Source organism: Vipera berus, assembly GCF_964194415.1.
Source record: "Vipera berus genome assembly, chromosome: 2".
NCBI lineage: Eukaryota > Metazoa > Chordata > Lepidosauria > Squamata > Viperidae > Vipera > Vipera berus.
In genome coordinates, this window is record NC_138203.1 from 214,459,413 (window position 1) to 214,476,090 (window position 16,678).

Below are 16,678 nucleotides of genomic sequence, written 5' to 3' on the forward strand. Positions count from 1 at the left end.
AAAAAGAAAATCACATAGATCAAAGAAAAAGAAAACAAATGACTGAGCCAAAAACTAGAGAGATTCAGACATCATCTTAACCCAAGGCCTGGGAGAACCAGGGCTTTAATAATTTGCAGAAATTCAAATGGAATAGGAACAACACCTCTCATCCTCCTCCCCATCAAGATCAACTGAAACCAGCAACGGAAAAAAAAAAACTCATCCCAAAACAGTGCCTCTACTCCAAACCTCCAAAACCAATTCAGTGTTGGCTGGCAGTATTGAAAGCTGCTAAGAAATCAAGGATTTGCCCGAAATGGTATAGGGAAGGGTTAGGCAACCTTGGCTCTTTTATGACTCGTGGACTTCAACTCCCAGAATTCCTGAGCCAGCCATGCTGGCTCAGGAATTCTGCAAGTTGAAGTCCACGAGTTATAAAAGAGCCAAGGTTGCCTACCCCTGGATAGGGGCTCCTGCTTGACCTAGAAGACTTCCAACATCCCTTCCAACTCTGTTGTTCTGTTAAGGAGCACCAGGACAGACACATAATCTCCCTCCTGGCTCCATCACAGGTTATCAACAAGCACAACTATTGCTGTCTCTGTACCAAACCCTGCTGAAACCTGACTGAAGCAGATTTAGATAATCTGTTTCTTCCAGGGTTCTCTGAAGCTGAAGCTTGACTGCCCTCTCCACCACCTTCCCTTGAAAGGAAAGGTTGGAGACTTAATGGAAACTAACCAGGAACAGTTTCTTGAGGACAGGATAGTATGTTTTTTTTCCTTTGAAGCTGAGGGCAAACTACAACTTTCTTCTTCACTCCCTCCCACAGAAAAGAGACATTACACAGGACCAACTGCAGATTATCAGCCAGGCAACCTTAACATCCTGGATAGGCCTGTATTTTACAAACAGGTAGCCAAACTCACAGACTGGAGAATTTTGTCCACTCCCTCAAGAGTCACATTGTCAAACTAGCTTCAGGTTACCTTACAAGGCTGTGCCTTGGGCACCAAATCTTGATCTGTTCAGTCAGGGTCTGACTGACTCTAAGCAACCTTATCTGCTGATTAGCAAGAATATTCCTTCCAGTGGCCTGCAGATGATTCTGTAATCCCTCCCACCCAGTTATGACTGGTTCACCTTAAACAGGAGTGCCAAGTGGCTACTGGCAGACACAATAAAGGCAAAGAAATAATGTAATTTTGCTGCCTTGTCTCCTCCAACTGAGCAGGATTCCAATTTCCTATCCGGTGCAAGTCAACACTAAAGAGTACCACTACACTGTTAGCTGTTTAGTTTCTCCATAAATACCACCGAGCAAAGGATGGTCGTTAGCCACCCATATGGGCAGTGAATTCCGCAATCCAAGAAATAACATATTTATTTCCAGCAACAAGGGCAAAGTAGAGAAAGAAGAGAGAGAGAAATTTGCGATTAATTCCCCTATTGTGTATCTCATTTACTGTTCTTACATTGTGTGAGACTTTACCTTACTACTCACGAATAGATCTTAGCAACAAGAGAATAAAACCATCTCCTTCCTTCCATAACTTTCATAGCCAGCATCAGAGGCCATGGAGTAACGCTAAAAAACCACATCTTTCCATAAGATGGCTGAGTCTCAAAATCACAACCATTGCCTTTATGGTGCTAGAACTGGCAATAGCAGCAAAGAAGATGGTTTTGTCATTGTGACTTACCGGTAACAAAGACTACACTAAAACTACCTAAAAATCTCCTACAGCTTAGTTCTCCTTAAATCACAGCTGTGCATATCCATTATATTTTAATTAGCTTGATATTCCCTTCAACAAGAAAATATTAGGATAAATCACCAGATCCTTGTAGAGAACTGGAAAACAACTACCCATAATTCCATGAACAAGCTTCTGTGATGCTAAATATCAGAAACGAAAGGGAGGTGGCACATATACTAATATATCTAGTGAACAAGAGCACAGTATCAATCACAAGTATAAAAAACTGTTGCTAAGGTAAATTCAATTTGGCCGTGATCATTTTTTTTGACTATGGAATGAATTATTGTACTAGTTGAATAATCCAACAAGCAAAGCACTGATGTACTTGTATGTTCATTTCTGAGATAAATACTCAGTGACTTAAACATTTGTTTAAGAATTTGCATAGTGGCTTCATTAGAAATTAAATAAAAGGAATCTTTTCTTAAGAAATATTAAGGATTTAGGCTTGTCTGCTAAATGTAGGTTTTCTGAAGATATGGCTTCTAGCTATCAAATAAAATTATAAAATTTTATTTTCATTGTATCATTGTATTTGGTAGTTATAACCCACATCTTAAAAATATCCTTAAGGCTGGAGAGGAAGTGTCCAGATTAATAAATATTATACATTGCAATATGGCCCATAACAGATGTCAGGGTCAGACCATTATGATATTGGGGGGAATCAGACAATTGTAATATGTCTCATAATAGCTATTGGGGTCAATTTTCACAAATACTTTGAGAAGTACTAGACAGAACTTAAAATAGTGCAGCCAAAGTAAATACTCTAGAACTCATGCATAGGACTTATCCTTCAGAGATGGGGAAATTGGTGTGTGTGTGTGTGTGTGTGTGTGTGTGTGAGAGAGAGAGAGAGAGAGAGAGAGAGAGAGAATAATATTTAATCAGGTACTTCCTCACCTACAGTCCAGAGGAGGAAAGCTGAATTGCCTGCATTCATTATCAGCTGTTTTCATAATCCCCCATGTTTGTCTTTGGCTCTAATTGATCATGCCAGCTACTGATGCCACTGCAGACCAAATCAGGCATATACCAAATGATGGGATATGTGTATTATTCTTGAGTAAGGAAAATGAATCTGGAAATTAGATTAGGTGTTTTCCTCCTGATTTCCAGAGGGAGGGAGGGAGGGAGGGAGGGAGGGAGGGAGGGAGGGAGGGAGGAGAGAGAGAGAGAGAGAGAGAGAGAGAGAGAGAGAGAGAGAGAGAGAGAGGGAATGAATAATATCAGGTACTTCCTCACCTACAGACTGATACAATCTAGGGCAAACAAACCTATGGGATTGCTGTTGAAACACTGCTTTTGGTAATTAGCTGGGAATTAAATCTAATCAGAAGTTCCCCAAATAAATAGTACTGTTCAATAATACCACTATTTAACTTAATGTCTTTCTGTTTGGTCACAATCTTTCTATCATTGTTTACTCAGAAATAAATATCTTTCAGGAAACTCTTGGTTCATCTGACTAATATCCCTCATATGCCTTTATGATTCAGTCCCTATACCGGGAAGCCAAGGGACCATGATTATGGATTCTTTTACATTGGTTTCTTTTCCATTTTTTCCAGTCAAATAATCTCTCTTTGAAGCATACTCTTTTGACCCCATCAAAAGCCTCGCATTTTCTGTACTGAGGTATTACTCTTCAGTATCGTATGAGGCAAAGCAGCTTTAATTGAAGGTGTTTTTCCTCACTGAACCAGCATGAGGGCTATATTAGCAGCTGGTCCATCCTCCTTTCCAGGGAAAAGAAGTGAGATTGGCAGCACAACAATAGGAGAAAGGGATGAGTAAGATGTTACTGATTGCCTGGAAACACATGCTCCCAAAGCCTGTGTCAAAGAAGGCTGTAGTTTAGGCAGAATTGCATCCCCCACCCAACCTCTCCCTTCACTCACCCTGAAAGAAGTAGGGAGACATATGACACCCCCATACAGACATCCCCCTAGTTTGCAGATATATGCCCAGGATCACACACAGTGCAATAGTTACACATATTTTGTCCATATGTCCTGTTCTAATTACCCACAAATGCTGGGGTTCTAACCACAAATATTCAAACATAGCAGTGAAAATCGAGTGTAAAAAAAAGTCACTGAGTTGTATAAAAATGTTCTCAGTCTGAAGAGAAGTCTGTAAGTGCTCTGGCCATACTCGCGTATGTTCTTTCTTTATTGTAAGCAAAGATGTCCAAAAGGGTAGCTGACACAGTAGTTTTATCTTGCTTCTTTGTTTCGATGGTGAATTGTAATTTGGACTACTGTTATCAACTCTTTATTTTAGTATTTATGTACTGATGTCGATAGTTGTTAGGCATTGGGAGTCCTTGTGTGATAGCAGTGTACAAATTTGACGAGGTGAGCTAATTTCCACCATCAGAGAATAGTCAAAGCAGACTGACTCAGTAGAAAGCATCGTTCTGCAGCTTCCACAATTACATTTAATTCATAGTATTGTGCCACATACTTAAGATTCCTCCACTGTTTTATCTAGCTCTATTTTCATTGCATTTTGTGCTCGTTCTATGTGGTTTTAATTTCGGTGTGAGCTATTTTGGGTCCGCTTTGTAGAAAGAGAAAAAAACGTTTCCTTTGGAAGTTCTCCTATATCCTGTCTGAGAGCAGGGAAGATCTACAGCTACTTGGAGGATAGCACATGGTTGCTGGAGTTTTCCTGAGAGACTTCTCTGACATTCTTTGTTATCTTTTCGGTGCCAGCTGGAAATCTTTTTATTTGTATAAGACTTTTCTCTACTATTATAGTCTTATCTTATTGGTCCTCGGGTATGTACGTATGTGCACGTATCTGTATATATAGACACACTTGTTTCTATTCTTGCTTTGCACTGAAAGTTATTTCTAACAACTTCGTTAACGTGGTTCAAATAGATCACCGGTCTGCAACCTTTCCAGCTTTGCGTACCGGAGGGTGGGTGGGGAGAAAGGGGAGGTTTCCGTATAAGGGGTGGGTGAACATGCGCGCAGAGCTCATTTGCGCGAGAGGTGGGCACATGCGTTGTGCAGCTCCATTTGCACAAGTGGCAGGCTGCTCACACAAATGGAGCTGTGCACACAAGAGCTCACCTGCTGCTTCTGTGGCCCGGTTCTGAATGGGACACGGCCTGGTAGTGGGCCACAGCCCGAGCTAGATAATGTTTTTAACTGTTAGCATTTTTTGTGATTGGAGAGAGACATATTTTTTTTTTTTTTAAAAAGAATCCGTTATATGAAGCCCTTTTTATTTATGACAATCAAGCTTTGAGGAATTGCTAAAGCACACAGTGGTAGACTCCCCTATAATGCTAAGATGTTTTTTTAAACTACAGTTTGCTATATAAGTCATAATGGATTGGTTGTTGAGGAGCAAGGTGTAAAAAGATATTCCTGCTGTCTGAGGTGAGGTTTTATGCAAAGTTTTGCCAGTAAAATAGCTCAGATTCACTCAGATCCATACAGAGAGATAGGTGGGGTCAGAGAAAATGATTGGGATAATACCCCTGCATGGTAATCAGGAAATCATCTTGGCTGATTGATTCTGAGAAAATGGATAGGACACCCAGCAGTATGAGCTCTACTGCTTGTAGAATAAATCCACACCCCACTTGGTTCCCTTGAGAAGCCTGTAAAAAATGTGGCTGATAGTTACTTCTGGGAGATAGTCAATATCTCTTCAGGGGAGAGGATTGTCCAAGCTGCTTTGAAAAAGACACTGATGTATTCCTTCCTAAGGAAGCCTCCTTAGATCAGGCTATTTTAGGTAACTATTACCTAGTACCCTCTTTAGGGAAAATTATAGAAAAAATCTTAAGGCTATAACTATAGAGTATCCTAGATGAAACATGTTAGCTGGATCTTGTTAAGTCAGCATTCAAGTGTGTGCATGATACAGAAATTCTGGTTTATTGTCAGATCATAGATGAGGATAGTGCACCTCTTCTGCTGCTTTAGACCTCTGGATCTTTCAACACCGTCAACACTGACATTCTTTTAAGCTGGTTTTAAGGACTGGCTCTTTCCTGAGTGAACTGTTAGTTAATGGTAGTAGGGAAGGAGAAGTGAACTTGATACCTCTTGTCTTGTGACATTGTAAGGTGCTTCTCTCTTGTCCTTTCTTTTTAAAATCTAGCCACTGAGAGAAGTCATCTGTTAACCTGAAATTAGGTATCAGCAATATAATGATACCTATACAGCAATATTCAGCTACATACTTCCACTGTAAAACAAACAGGAGATGCGTGATTGACTCAATGCTTAGAATCTAGGATGAGAAACAACAAGCTGAAGTTGAATGCATGCAAGATGGCACTACTGTTTGTCCAGAAACTATCTGGCTTCCTAAATGTTCCAGAAGCTGGATAGGGTAGCATTCTTAGGAGCACGTTTTCCTTGTGGGTTTCCCTAAACCAGGGGTAGGCAACCTCGGCTCTTTTATGACTCATGGATTTCAACTCCCAGAATACCTGAGTCAGCTATGCTGACTCAGGAATTCTGGGACTTGAAGTCCATGAGTCATAAAAGAGCCGTGGTTGCCTACCTATTCTGGATCCAAGCCATTGTACTTTAATTAATCTCTTGATAAGACTTCTATGGTCTAGATAAGCAGATGTCCTTAACATTAACAGCTCTCTCCAGATAGTTGAATTCGTGGAAAACACCTTTTATCATATAGAAATACCTTTATTGCATGTAGAGTCAAATACAGTAGGTGGGGTGCATTAAGATGACGTTTGTACAGCATTTCCAAGATATTTCCAAGGTATCTCCAAGGTCAGAAAATGGTAATACTCCCAGCGTTTGCACATGGCTGTTGTTTTCACATGTTAGCTGGTTAAAAGAGAATGGGATTCTCTGGGGACAAAGGAGGAGGAAGTCCATCCCAGAAAGGGGAGGGAAGAGGAAATACATCATAGGGTAGGAGGGTCTGACTGCCCACATTGTAATTTCTCCAAAACAGCCACGTGGTGGCAGCACACTACCCCTGCCCTAGACATATAATTTTTGATATATAGGTTGTCCTCAACTTACAACATTTTGTTTAGTCACAGTTCAAAGTTATAACAGCATTGAAAAAGTGACTTATGACTGTTTTTCACAGATGACTTTGACAGCATCCCCATGATTGTGTGATCAAAATTCAGCTGCTTGGTAACTTACTTATGACCGTTGCTGTGTCCTAAGGTCATGTGATCACTTTTTGTGACTTTCTGACAAGCAAAGTCAATAGGAAAGCCAGATTCACTTAATAACTGAGTTACTAATTTATCATATGCAGTGATTCACTTAAGAACTGTGGCAAGAAGTCATAAAATGGGGCAAAACTCACTTAACAAATGTCTTAACAGAAAATTTTGGCTCACTTTTGATCGTAAGTCGAGGACTACCTGTACAGACATATGAAGATTGTGGCTAGGTCTTTGCAGCCATTCCTGTAGCAAGAAGCTCTGAAGACAGCAGCTTACATCCTTGTTATTTCAAGGTTTCAAGGTTGAAACCTTGAAAGGTTTATTGCAATGTCCTCTAGAAGGGCTGCCTTTGAATAATTACTTTAGAAGCTATAGTATAACAAAATGGAGAAGATTGCCCATTGGTAAGTGAGAGCTACTATAAGTACCGTATTTTTTGGATCATAAGACACACTTTTCCCCTCCCAAAAGTGGGTGGAAAAACAAGGTGCGTCTTATGGTCCGAAGGTAAGCGAAAACACTTCTCTCCCGTTCAGTCAACGCAGTCCATCAGCTCCATTGGAAAGACGTGATTGAATGAAGACGTGGAATTCTCCGCCCCGCCCCTGTGATTGGTCGGCAGGGGAGGAAATACGGACGTGCCTGCCATGCCTTCTGACTGCCTCCCCCTCCCTGCGTGCGCACATTTTCTTTCTTTTACCTCGCTGCTAAAGAAATAGTTTTTGCTAAACAAAACCTCATAGGCGACTTGCCCCAGCAAAGCTGTGAGGAGTTGTCCCTGCAGGTTTCTCTGCAAAGTTTATTGGCAGTGATTTCCCATTTGCAAGATAACACTGCTAATTGTTTGAAATTGCTCTTAGAAAACCTATTCAGGGAAAAGAAACTACCGGTACCTTTCACCTTTCTTTCTTTCTTTCTTTCTTTCTTTCTTTCTTTCTTTCTTTCTTTCTTTCTTTCTTTCTTTCTCTTTCTTCCTCCCTCCCTCCCTCCTTTCTTTCTTCCTTCTCTTTCTTTCCTTCTCCCTTCCTTCCTTCTCTTTCTCTCTCTCTCTTCCTTGCTCCCTCCCTCCTCCCTCCTTTCTTTCTTCTCTTTCTTTCTTCCTTCTTTCTCTCTCCTTTCTTTCTTTCTCTTTCTTCCTTCCTCCCACCCTCCCTCCTTCCTTCCTTCTCTCTCTCTCTCCCCTCCTTCCTTCCTAGTATATATTTGGTTCAGAATATTTTTTTTCTTGTTTTCCTGCTCTAAAAACAGGGTGCGTCTTATGGTCAGGTGCGTCTTATGGTCCGAAAAATACGGTATATATTATAGGTTTTCAAGGCTGCATCATTTTTCAATTGGCTTCCAAATATAAAATGCTGCATTGAACCCGCAAACGCTGTATGGTTGGACACCCAGTTGTTTTTAGGATTATATCCTTCAGGTAGGACTAACAATTTCTCCCATGCTAAAATGCTGAGTGACTCCCTTATATGTATAATTATATACATATGTATACAGTTGCAAGAAAAAGTATGTGAACCCTTTGGGATTATGTGGAGTTTTACATGAATTGGCCATAAAATGCGCTCTAAACATCATGTAAGTCACAACAATAGAAAAACACAGTCTGCTTAAAATAATACTACACAAACATTAGCTGTTGTCATGTTTTAATTGAACAGAACATGGAAACATTCACAGTGCAGGGTGGAAAAAGTATGTGAACCCCTAGCCTAATGACTTCTCCAAGAGCTAATTGGAGCCAGGAGTGAGCCAACCTTGACTCCAATCAGTGTGATGATATTGGATGTGTTGCTGACAACTGTCCTGCCAATTAAAAACACACACCTGTTTTGGGTTTACTGGTCTCAAGAAGCACTGTCTGATGTGAACCATGCCTCACAGAAAAGAGCTCTCAGAAGACCTACGATCAAGAATTGTTGACTTGCATGAAGCTGGAAAGGGTTACAAAAGTATCTCCAAAAGCCTTGATGTTCGTGTGTCCACGGTAAGACAGACTGTCTACAAATGGAGAAAGTTTAGCACTGTTGCTACTCTCCCTAGGCGTGGTCGTCCTGTAAAAATGACTGCAAGAGCACAGCGCATAATGCTTAATGAGGTAAAGAAGAATCCTAGAGTGTCAGCTAAAGACCTACAGAAATCTCTGGCACATGCTAACATTTTTGTTGACACATCTACAATAAGGAAAACATTAAACAAGAATGGAGTACATGGGAGGACACCACGAAGGAAGCCATTGCTGTCCAAAAAAAAAAAATTGCAGCACGTTTGAGGTTTGCAAAAGAGCACCTGGATGTTCCACAGCACTACTGGCAAAATATACTGTGGACAGATGAAACCAAAATTGAGTTGTTTGGGAAAAACACACAACACTATGTGTGGAGAAAAAAACGCACAGCACACCAACATCAAAACCTCATCCCCACTGTAAAACATGGCGGAGGGAGCATCATGGTTTGGGGCTGCTTTGCTGCCTCAGGGCCTGGATGGATTGTTGTCATTGATGGGAAAATGAATTCCAGAGTTTATCAGGACATTTTGCAGGAAAACGTACGACCATCTGTCCGCCAACTGAAGCTCCGCAGAGGATGGGTGATGCAACAGGATAATGACCCAAAGCATACAAGTAATTCAACAAAACAATGGCTTCAACAGAACAGAATACGCCTTCTGGAGTGGCCTAGTCAGAGTCCTGACCTCAACCCGATTGAAATGCTGTGGCATGACCTTAAGAGAGCAATTCACACCAGACATCCCAAGAATATTGCTACACTGAAACAGTTTTGTGAAGAGCAGTGGTCCAAAATTACTCCAGATCGTTGTGCAGGTCTGATCTGCAACTACAGGAAACGTTTGGTTGAGGTTATTGCTGCCAAAGGAGGGTCAACCAGTTATTAAGTCCAAAGGTTCACATACTTTTTCCACCCTGCACTGTGAATGTTTCCATCTTATCTTCAATTAAAACATGACAACAGCTAATGTTTGTGTAGTAATATTTTAAGCAGACTGTGTTTTTCTATTGTTGTGACTTACATGACGTTTTGAGCGCATTTTATGGCCAATTCATGCAAAAAACCACATAATCCCAAAGGGTTCACATACTTTTTCTTGCAACTATAGTATGTTTTAGCTTCATACACATTAGAATAGGCTGCAATTATTTACTCAAAATGGTTGCTATCAGATGACAGTACTTTAGTCACAAAATGGCACCCCACTGATTTTAAGAAAAGTGTGTAATCAATTGAATAAGTATTCATTTGTGATCTAATTATCTATAGATCAGACATGTTGATGTAGTTTTCTTAGCAACAACTGAAAATAATTCGATGCCATCCTCTTTTTCTTCTCAATTGAGGCTTCAACCTTGGTGTTCTCATATCTAAGTACTAACAAGTTTATTCATGTCTAGCTTTTCAAGCTTGATCCCTGTCTTTTAGACATTGCTTCCTATAGGCTTTAAAATAATCTCCCGTTTCTGAAAATCTTGTGAATAAATTTCTCAATCTTGTAACTTCCTGTATGAATCTTGTGTTAGTATTAGAGTTAGGATTAGTTATGTCTACTTGGTGTCATAGCCAAAAACTAATGCTAAGGATAAAAAGTTAGAGGTTTTCAGAGGAAAGTGAATTACAGATTCTTATTTGAAATTACTTGTCACAGTAAAACACATAGGAAAATCTATTGCCAATTAAAATGAATCTAGGGTAAGAGTTAGGGTTAGGTCTAGGGATGAAAACTATCATTAGGGATATATTCTTAGCTGTTTTCTAAGGAAAGGGACAGTGACAGCTTTTCAGGAGTTCTTTGTGGACTACAATAAAATACATAGGAAAAATCCTATAGCCAGTCAAAATGAACCTAGAGTTAGAATTAGCGTTAGATCTACTTGGAGTCATGGCGAGAAAATAAGGCTAGGGATAGATTCTTAAGGGTATGCTAACAAATGCGATGGTGATAGCTTTTTGTTCAGAGTAGGTTGTGGACCACAGAAATATACATGGGAAAATCTAATTGCCAATGAAAACGAATCAAGGGATAGGGTTAGAGTTCAGGTGAGATCTATTTGGAATATATTCTGAGTGGTTTACTAAGGAAAGTGACACTGATATCTTTTCATTCGGAGTTGTTTATGTCCACAGTAAAATACAAGGAAAAATCCTATTGCCAATGAAAATGTATATGGGGATAGGATTAGGGTTACAGTTAGCTCAACTTGGTGTCATGGTAAAAAACGAATGCTAGGGATAGATTATTAGAGGTTTTCTGAGGAAAGCTTAGTTGATATGTTTTCGTTTGGAGTTGTTTGTAGTCTACAGTAAGATATATTGGAAAATCCCATTGCCAAAGAAAATGAAGTTAGGGTTAGGGTTAGATTTAGGGTTACATCTTATAGCGAAAAAACAGAAAAATAAGAAATCCAAGAAGAAACCAGCATGATTGCAGAAAGAACTCTCTCATAAATTGAAAGACAAAAAGGATAAGTACAAAAATGGAAAAAGGGATACAAAACTAAGGCAGAAAATTAGCAGATAGCGAAAGCTGCAAAGATTAAGTCAGAAAACCAGAGTGAAGTAAGACTTGCAACAAATGTCAAAAATAATTTTAGAAGTTTATTTCAACAGAAAAAAGACAAAAATATTGAAAGAAAAAATTGGTCCACTAATGGAAGAAGATTGCAAGGAAGTGTTTGGCAGTAGGGAGAAAGTAGACCTACTTAATTCTTTCTTTGCATCTGTCTTCACACAAAAAGAGGAAATAGACCACCTACCAAAAACAGAAGTGTAAAAGACAGACTAAGATTAAAATTGGCAAGAAAAAGTAAACCTGTCGACTCTAGACAAGTTCAAATCACCAGGACCTTATGGATTATATCACAAGAGTTCTGAATTAGCTGGCAGACGTGATCTTAGAACCACTGAACCATATCTTTTAGAGATCCTAGAGCACCGGAGAAGTACCAAAGGACTGTAAAAGATCTGATGCGGTTCCCATATTCAAAAAAAGTGTGTGTGGGGGGGAAACCAGATCCAGGAAACTACAGATTAATCAACCCGATATTGTTATCTGGAAAAGATAATCAAGCAACAGACTTGCGAACACCTAGAAACTAGCAAAGTTATAACCAGAAATGAATATTGGTTTGTCAAAGACAGGACATGCCAAACAAATCTTATCTCTCTTTGACAAAATGGCTGAATTAGTGGACTAGTGAAATGCTGTGGACATAGTATACTTGGATTTCAGTAAAGCATTTGCCACAACCTACTAGTTGGTAAGCTATAAAAATGTGGGATAGACAGCATCACCACCAGATGGATTTGTAACTGGCTGACAAACTTCACTCAACGTGTAGTTCTTAATGGAATTATATCTACTTGGAGCGAAACAAGCAGTTAGGTACCCTAAGGTTCCGTTTTAGTACTTCTCAATGTCTTTATAAACGATTTAGATGAGGGAATAGAAGGGGAACTCATCAAATCTGCAAACAACATCCAAGCTGGCAGGAATATCCAAGACCCCCCCCAAAATAGGCTCAAGATCCAGATGGCTTTTGACAGACGTGAACACTGGGCCCTATCTAACAAAATGAAATTTAATGTAGAGAAAAGTAAAGTTTTACACTCAGGCAAGAAAGAAATGTACAGGTACAGATTAAGTGAAACTTGGCTCAATATCAATAGCAGAGAGGGATCTGGGAGTCCTAGTGGACAATTGTTTAAATATGAGCCAGCAGTGTGTTGCAGCCATCAAAAAAGCCAAGCCAATCCTAAGCAGCATTAACAGAAGGATAGAATCAAGATCACATGAAGTGTTACTACCACTTTATAAGGCCTTGTAAGACCATACTTGGAATATGGCATCCAGTGTTGGTCACCACAATATGAAAAACATATTGAACTCTGGAAAGAATGCAGAGAAAAGCAACAAGAATGATTAGGGGGCTAGAGGCTAACAGATATGAAGAACGATTGCAGGATGGTCTAGTGAAAAGGACTAGGGGCAACATGATAGCAATGTTCCAATGTTTGAGGGGCTGTCACAAAGAAGAGGGAGTCAACCTATTTTCCAAAGCACCAGAAGGCAAGACAAGAAGCAATGGAAACTAACCAAGGAGAGAAACAACCTAGAACTAAGGAGAAATTTCCCTACAAGGACAACAGTAAACTAGTGGCATGGCTTGCCTTCAGAAGTTGTGGGTGCTTCATCACTAGAGGCTTTTAAAAAGAGACTGGACAGAGATTTATCTGAAATGGTATTGGGTGTCTTGCTTGAGCAGGGGGGTTGGAGTAGAAGATCTCCAAGGTCCCCTTCAACTCTGTTATTCTGTTTACCAGTGTAGATAAGAAACACAGAACAGAAAATTTAGTTATAGTAAAGAGCATCTGCTGCACTGAAAGGAAAAAAAGACATCTGAAGTTATTTTCTAGGTGTGTGTGTGTGTGTATTTCCTAGTATTTAAAACCAAGCGGGGGGGGGGGCTTCATAATTGTGTATACTATTGCTACATAGAGGAGTGGAGACAGCACTTAATGTTCAGAAAAAGTGTTCCTTCTGAAGGGTTATAAACCCTTCCTTTAATTATGTGTAAATGGCAGATTGCCATTTGTTACAGTTAAAGGGAAAAGCATTCAGTCCTGTTATTGGTAGAAATAACGTTTGCTTACTATGTCCTATAAATCAATCATTTATTGTCAATAACCAGCAATATTTAAAAGAATAAAACAAACAAAATCAGTGTGAAGGAAATACAGTAATATACTAATAGTTAAGCCCAAACATGATTTGTGAACTTCTAAGGAAATTTCATTGCTACAGAGAGTTGTGGTCTCCTCATTCAAACAGTCCAAGACACACTCATTTTCTAAAAAGTACTTTCTGCATCTGTACCACATGTGAGGAAACCTTTTAAAAAGAGATGAGAAACAAACAGGAAATAGAAGAGATCATGGCAAAAGTGGCCTCTGGGATGCATATGCCATGCTTGATTTGCTTGATGGGCTGCATGGTGTTGGTGTGGGGATCTTTCTCTTGTAGAAAGGCACAAAGATATCTGAAGCTGTTTCTCCACCCCTTTTTTCACAGATGGCTGCTTTCTTTATCTGTAAGAATGCTGCGCCAATTCATGCAGGCAGCCATGCAGAAAAGCCAAGCTTTAAAACAGATGTGATGCTGACAGATGGCAAAGTCTTGACTTCAAGGAGGAGGAATGGCTGAACTAATGAAAAATAATTTTCTACATGCACACCTATTTTTGTATATATGTGTGCATGTTTCCAATTACAAGAATACATATTTCTTTTAATTAATGAAAAGCAAGCTAAAATTAAGTCCTTCCATTAAGAGTGTGTATAAGAAATAAACACCTCCATTGTGTTCCCCAGTCCATTGATTTCCTGACTGTTTTCATACCAGCATCGCTTTAACTGTTTAAATTGATTGCTCTATGTCACTTTATGAGTTGCTCTATGAGGAAGATGGGTGATTCCTAAAAGTGGTAAATAAATAAATAAATAAATATAGAAAGCACCAGATGATATTAGGCACTGCTAAGGATGCTATTAAGCTTGCAAAAATACAGAAAGGAACATATTTTGAACCCCAAATCTGATAACCAAACAAATAAGATGTTATGGATTCCCCAAGCTGTAATTCCTTTATGATATCATCACCTGAACAAAGAGGTGGTTTGCTTAATTATAATTTATTCATAGATAACAAAGATACATAGATACTCAGAATACTTTTCCTGTTCAAGAAAAGTGGTGTTATAGAGAACACAGAAAATTAGTAAGAAATAGTAAGCAAAAGAAATGAAAAGCAGATAAAGGCAAAAGAAGAAAATATTACAGTTAATAGCAATTTACAAAAGTATCATTTACCATACTTTTTTAATCTTTGCAACCTATTTTTGTTTCTGCTATACACATACTTGCTTGATAGACTGTCTTTCATTCTTTAACATTCTCACCCATCTTTTTGAGGATCTCACTGATACCATTCAAACCACACGTTCTCCATCTTACTCTTCTTCTCAACATATTCATTTATTCTTCCTTGTTATTCAGTCTTCATTCATTCTCTTTACCTGACCAAATCACTTCAATATACTGGTCTTTCATTTTTATATACAACCCACCTTCATTCAGCATCCATTTATTTCTGACTATCTTGTTTTACCCATGCATATATCTTAAGTATCCCATTCACATTCCATTCAACAATTTTTTACATTTCTCTGGATATATATCCAACTCTCACAAACTGGGCAAAAACATTTTTGGGACATGGTATGTTTACTTCTTTTAACTAACATTCATTCATTACTTTCAATAGTTATACTATCCACTATCTTTCTGCGAGCATTTATATATCCTAAACATTCTCCATCCATTTTCCCATCTTTGATACATTCACTTGCTTCCTCTAGTTTTTCATCATTTGTGTATAACTTAAAACTATTCACTCCATTTCTCCTATCAAACACAATACCTTGGTTTTGTTAACACTAATTATAAATATTCATATTAACACCAACTTGGTTTCACTGTCAACAGCACATCATCTACACATAAAACTTTATATTCATTCATGTCCTCTATTATCATCCCGCTGCCCTTCCTCTATCATAAATATCTCTTATATACAACACTAATAACAACAACAATGTTGGAAGGGACCTTGGAGGTCATAGTCCAACCCCACTGCTCAGGCAGGAAACCTATACCATCTCAGACAAATGGCTGTCCAGTCTCTTCTTAAAAACTTCCAGTGTTGAAGCATTCACAGCTTCTGGAGGCAGATAGTTCCACTGGCTAATTGTTCTGTCGTGAAATTTCTCCTTAGTTCTAGGTTGCTTCTCTCTTTGGTTAGTTTCCATCTGTTGCTTCTTGTCCTGCCTTCAGGTGCTTTGGAGAACAGCTTGACTCCCTCTTCTTTGAAATATTGGAACACTGCTATCATGTCGTCCCCCGCCCCTCCTTCTCTTCATTAAACTAGATACAGCCAATTCCAGCAACCATTCCTTGTGTTTTAGCCTCCAGTCCCCTAATCATCTTTTTTGCTCTTCTCTATACTCTTTCTAGAGTCTCAACATCTTTATCTTTATCCATAAATGCATAAAGCCACCAAGAGAAATACTGCATATCCTTTGCTTAGCCCATCTATAATGCCAAAATATTTGCTAAGCATTTCATTCATTCTCACACATGCTTTACTTCAATCATATGTCATTTTCATAAAACTGGCTGAGCATAAGCCATGATTTGCAAAAAAAAATCTAATTTACACAAATTGCTAAACAAAAAATGAAGCCAAATACAGTAAGACACATTTTAGATCAGCACCTTCTGACAATAAGGACAGTGTCAGTTAACATCATGGCCAATAGCAGCACATAAGGACATATAAAGCCTTTATACCCAAATCAGATTCTTTTTTAGTTTAGACAACTTATTTCATTGAGTATTACAGAAAATTCCCTAGGTTTTTCTGCCTTATGTTAAAGCACCAGAATGTTTTGACTGTGTATCCTATCTCTGGCTTTTTTTATTTTCATCTGTTTTTTCAAGCCTGACCACATCAACTGCTTATGGCCCTTTTGATCCTTAATTGCTGAAACATGCAGATACTTTGTCCCAGAAAAATGAGTCTAGGATCTGGCAGAATTTTTTTCATCCATGCATAGAATAGAAGAATACATTTAAAAGTGTGATTATTTTGTAATCCCTTTATAATAATCTTGATA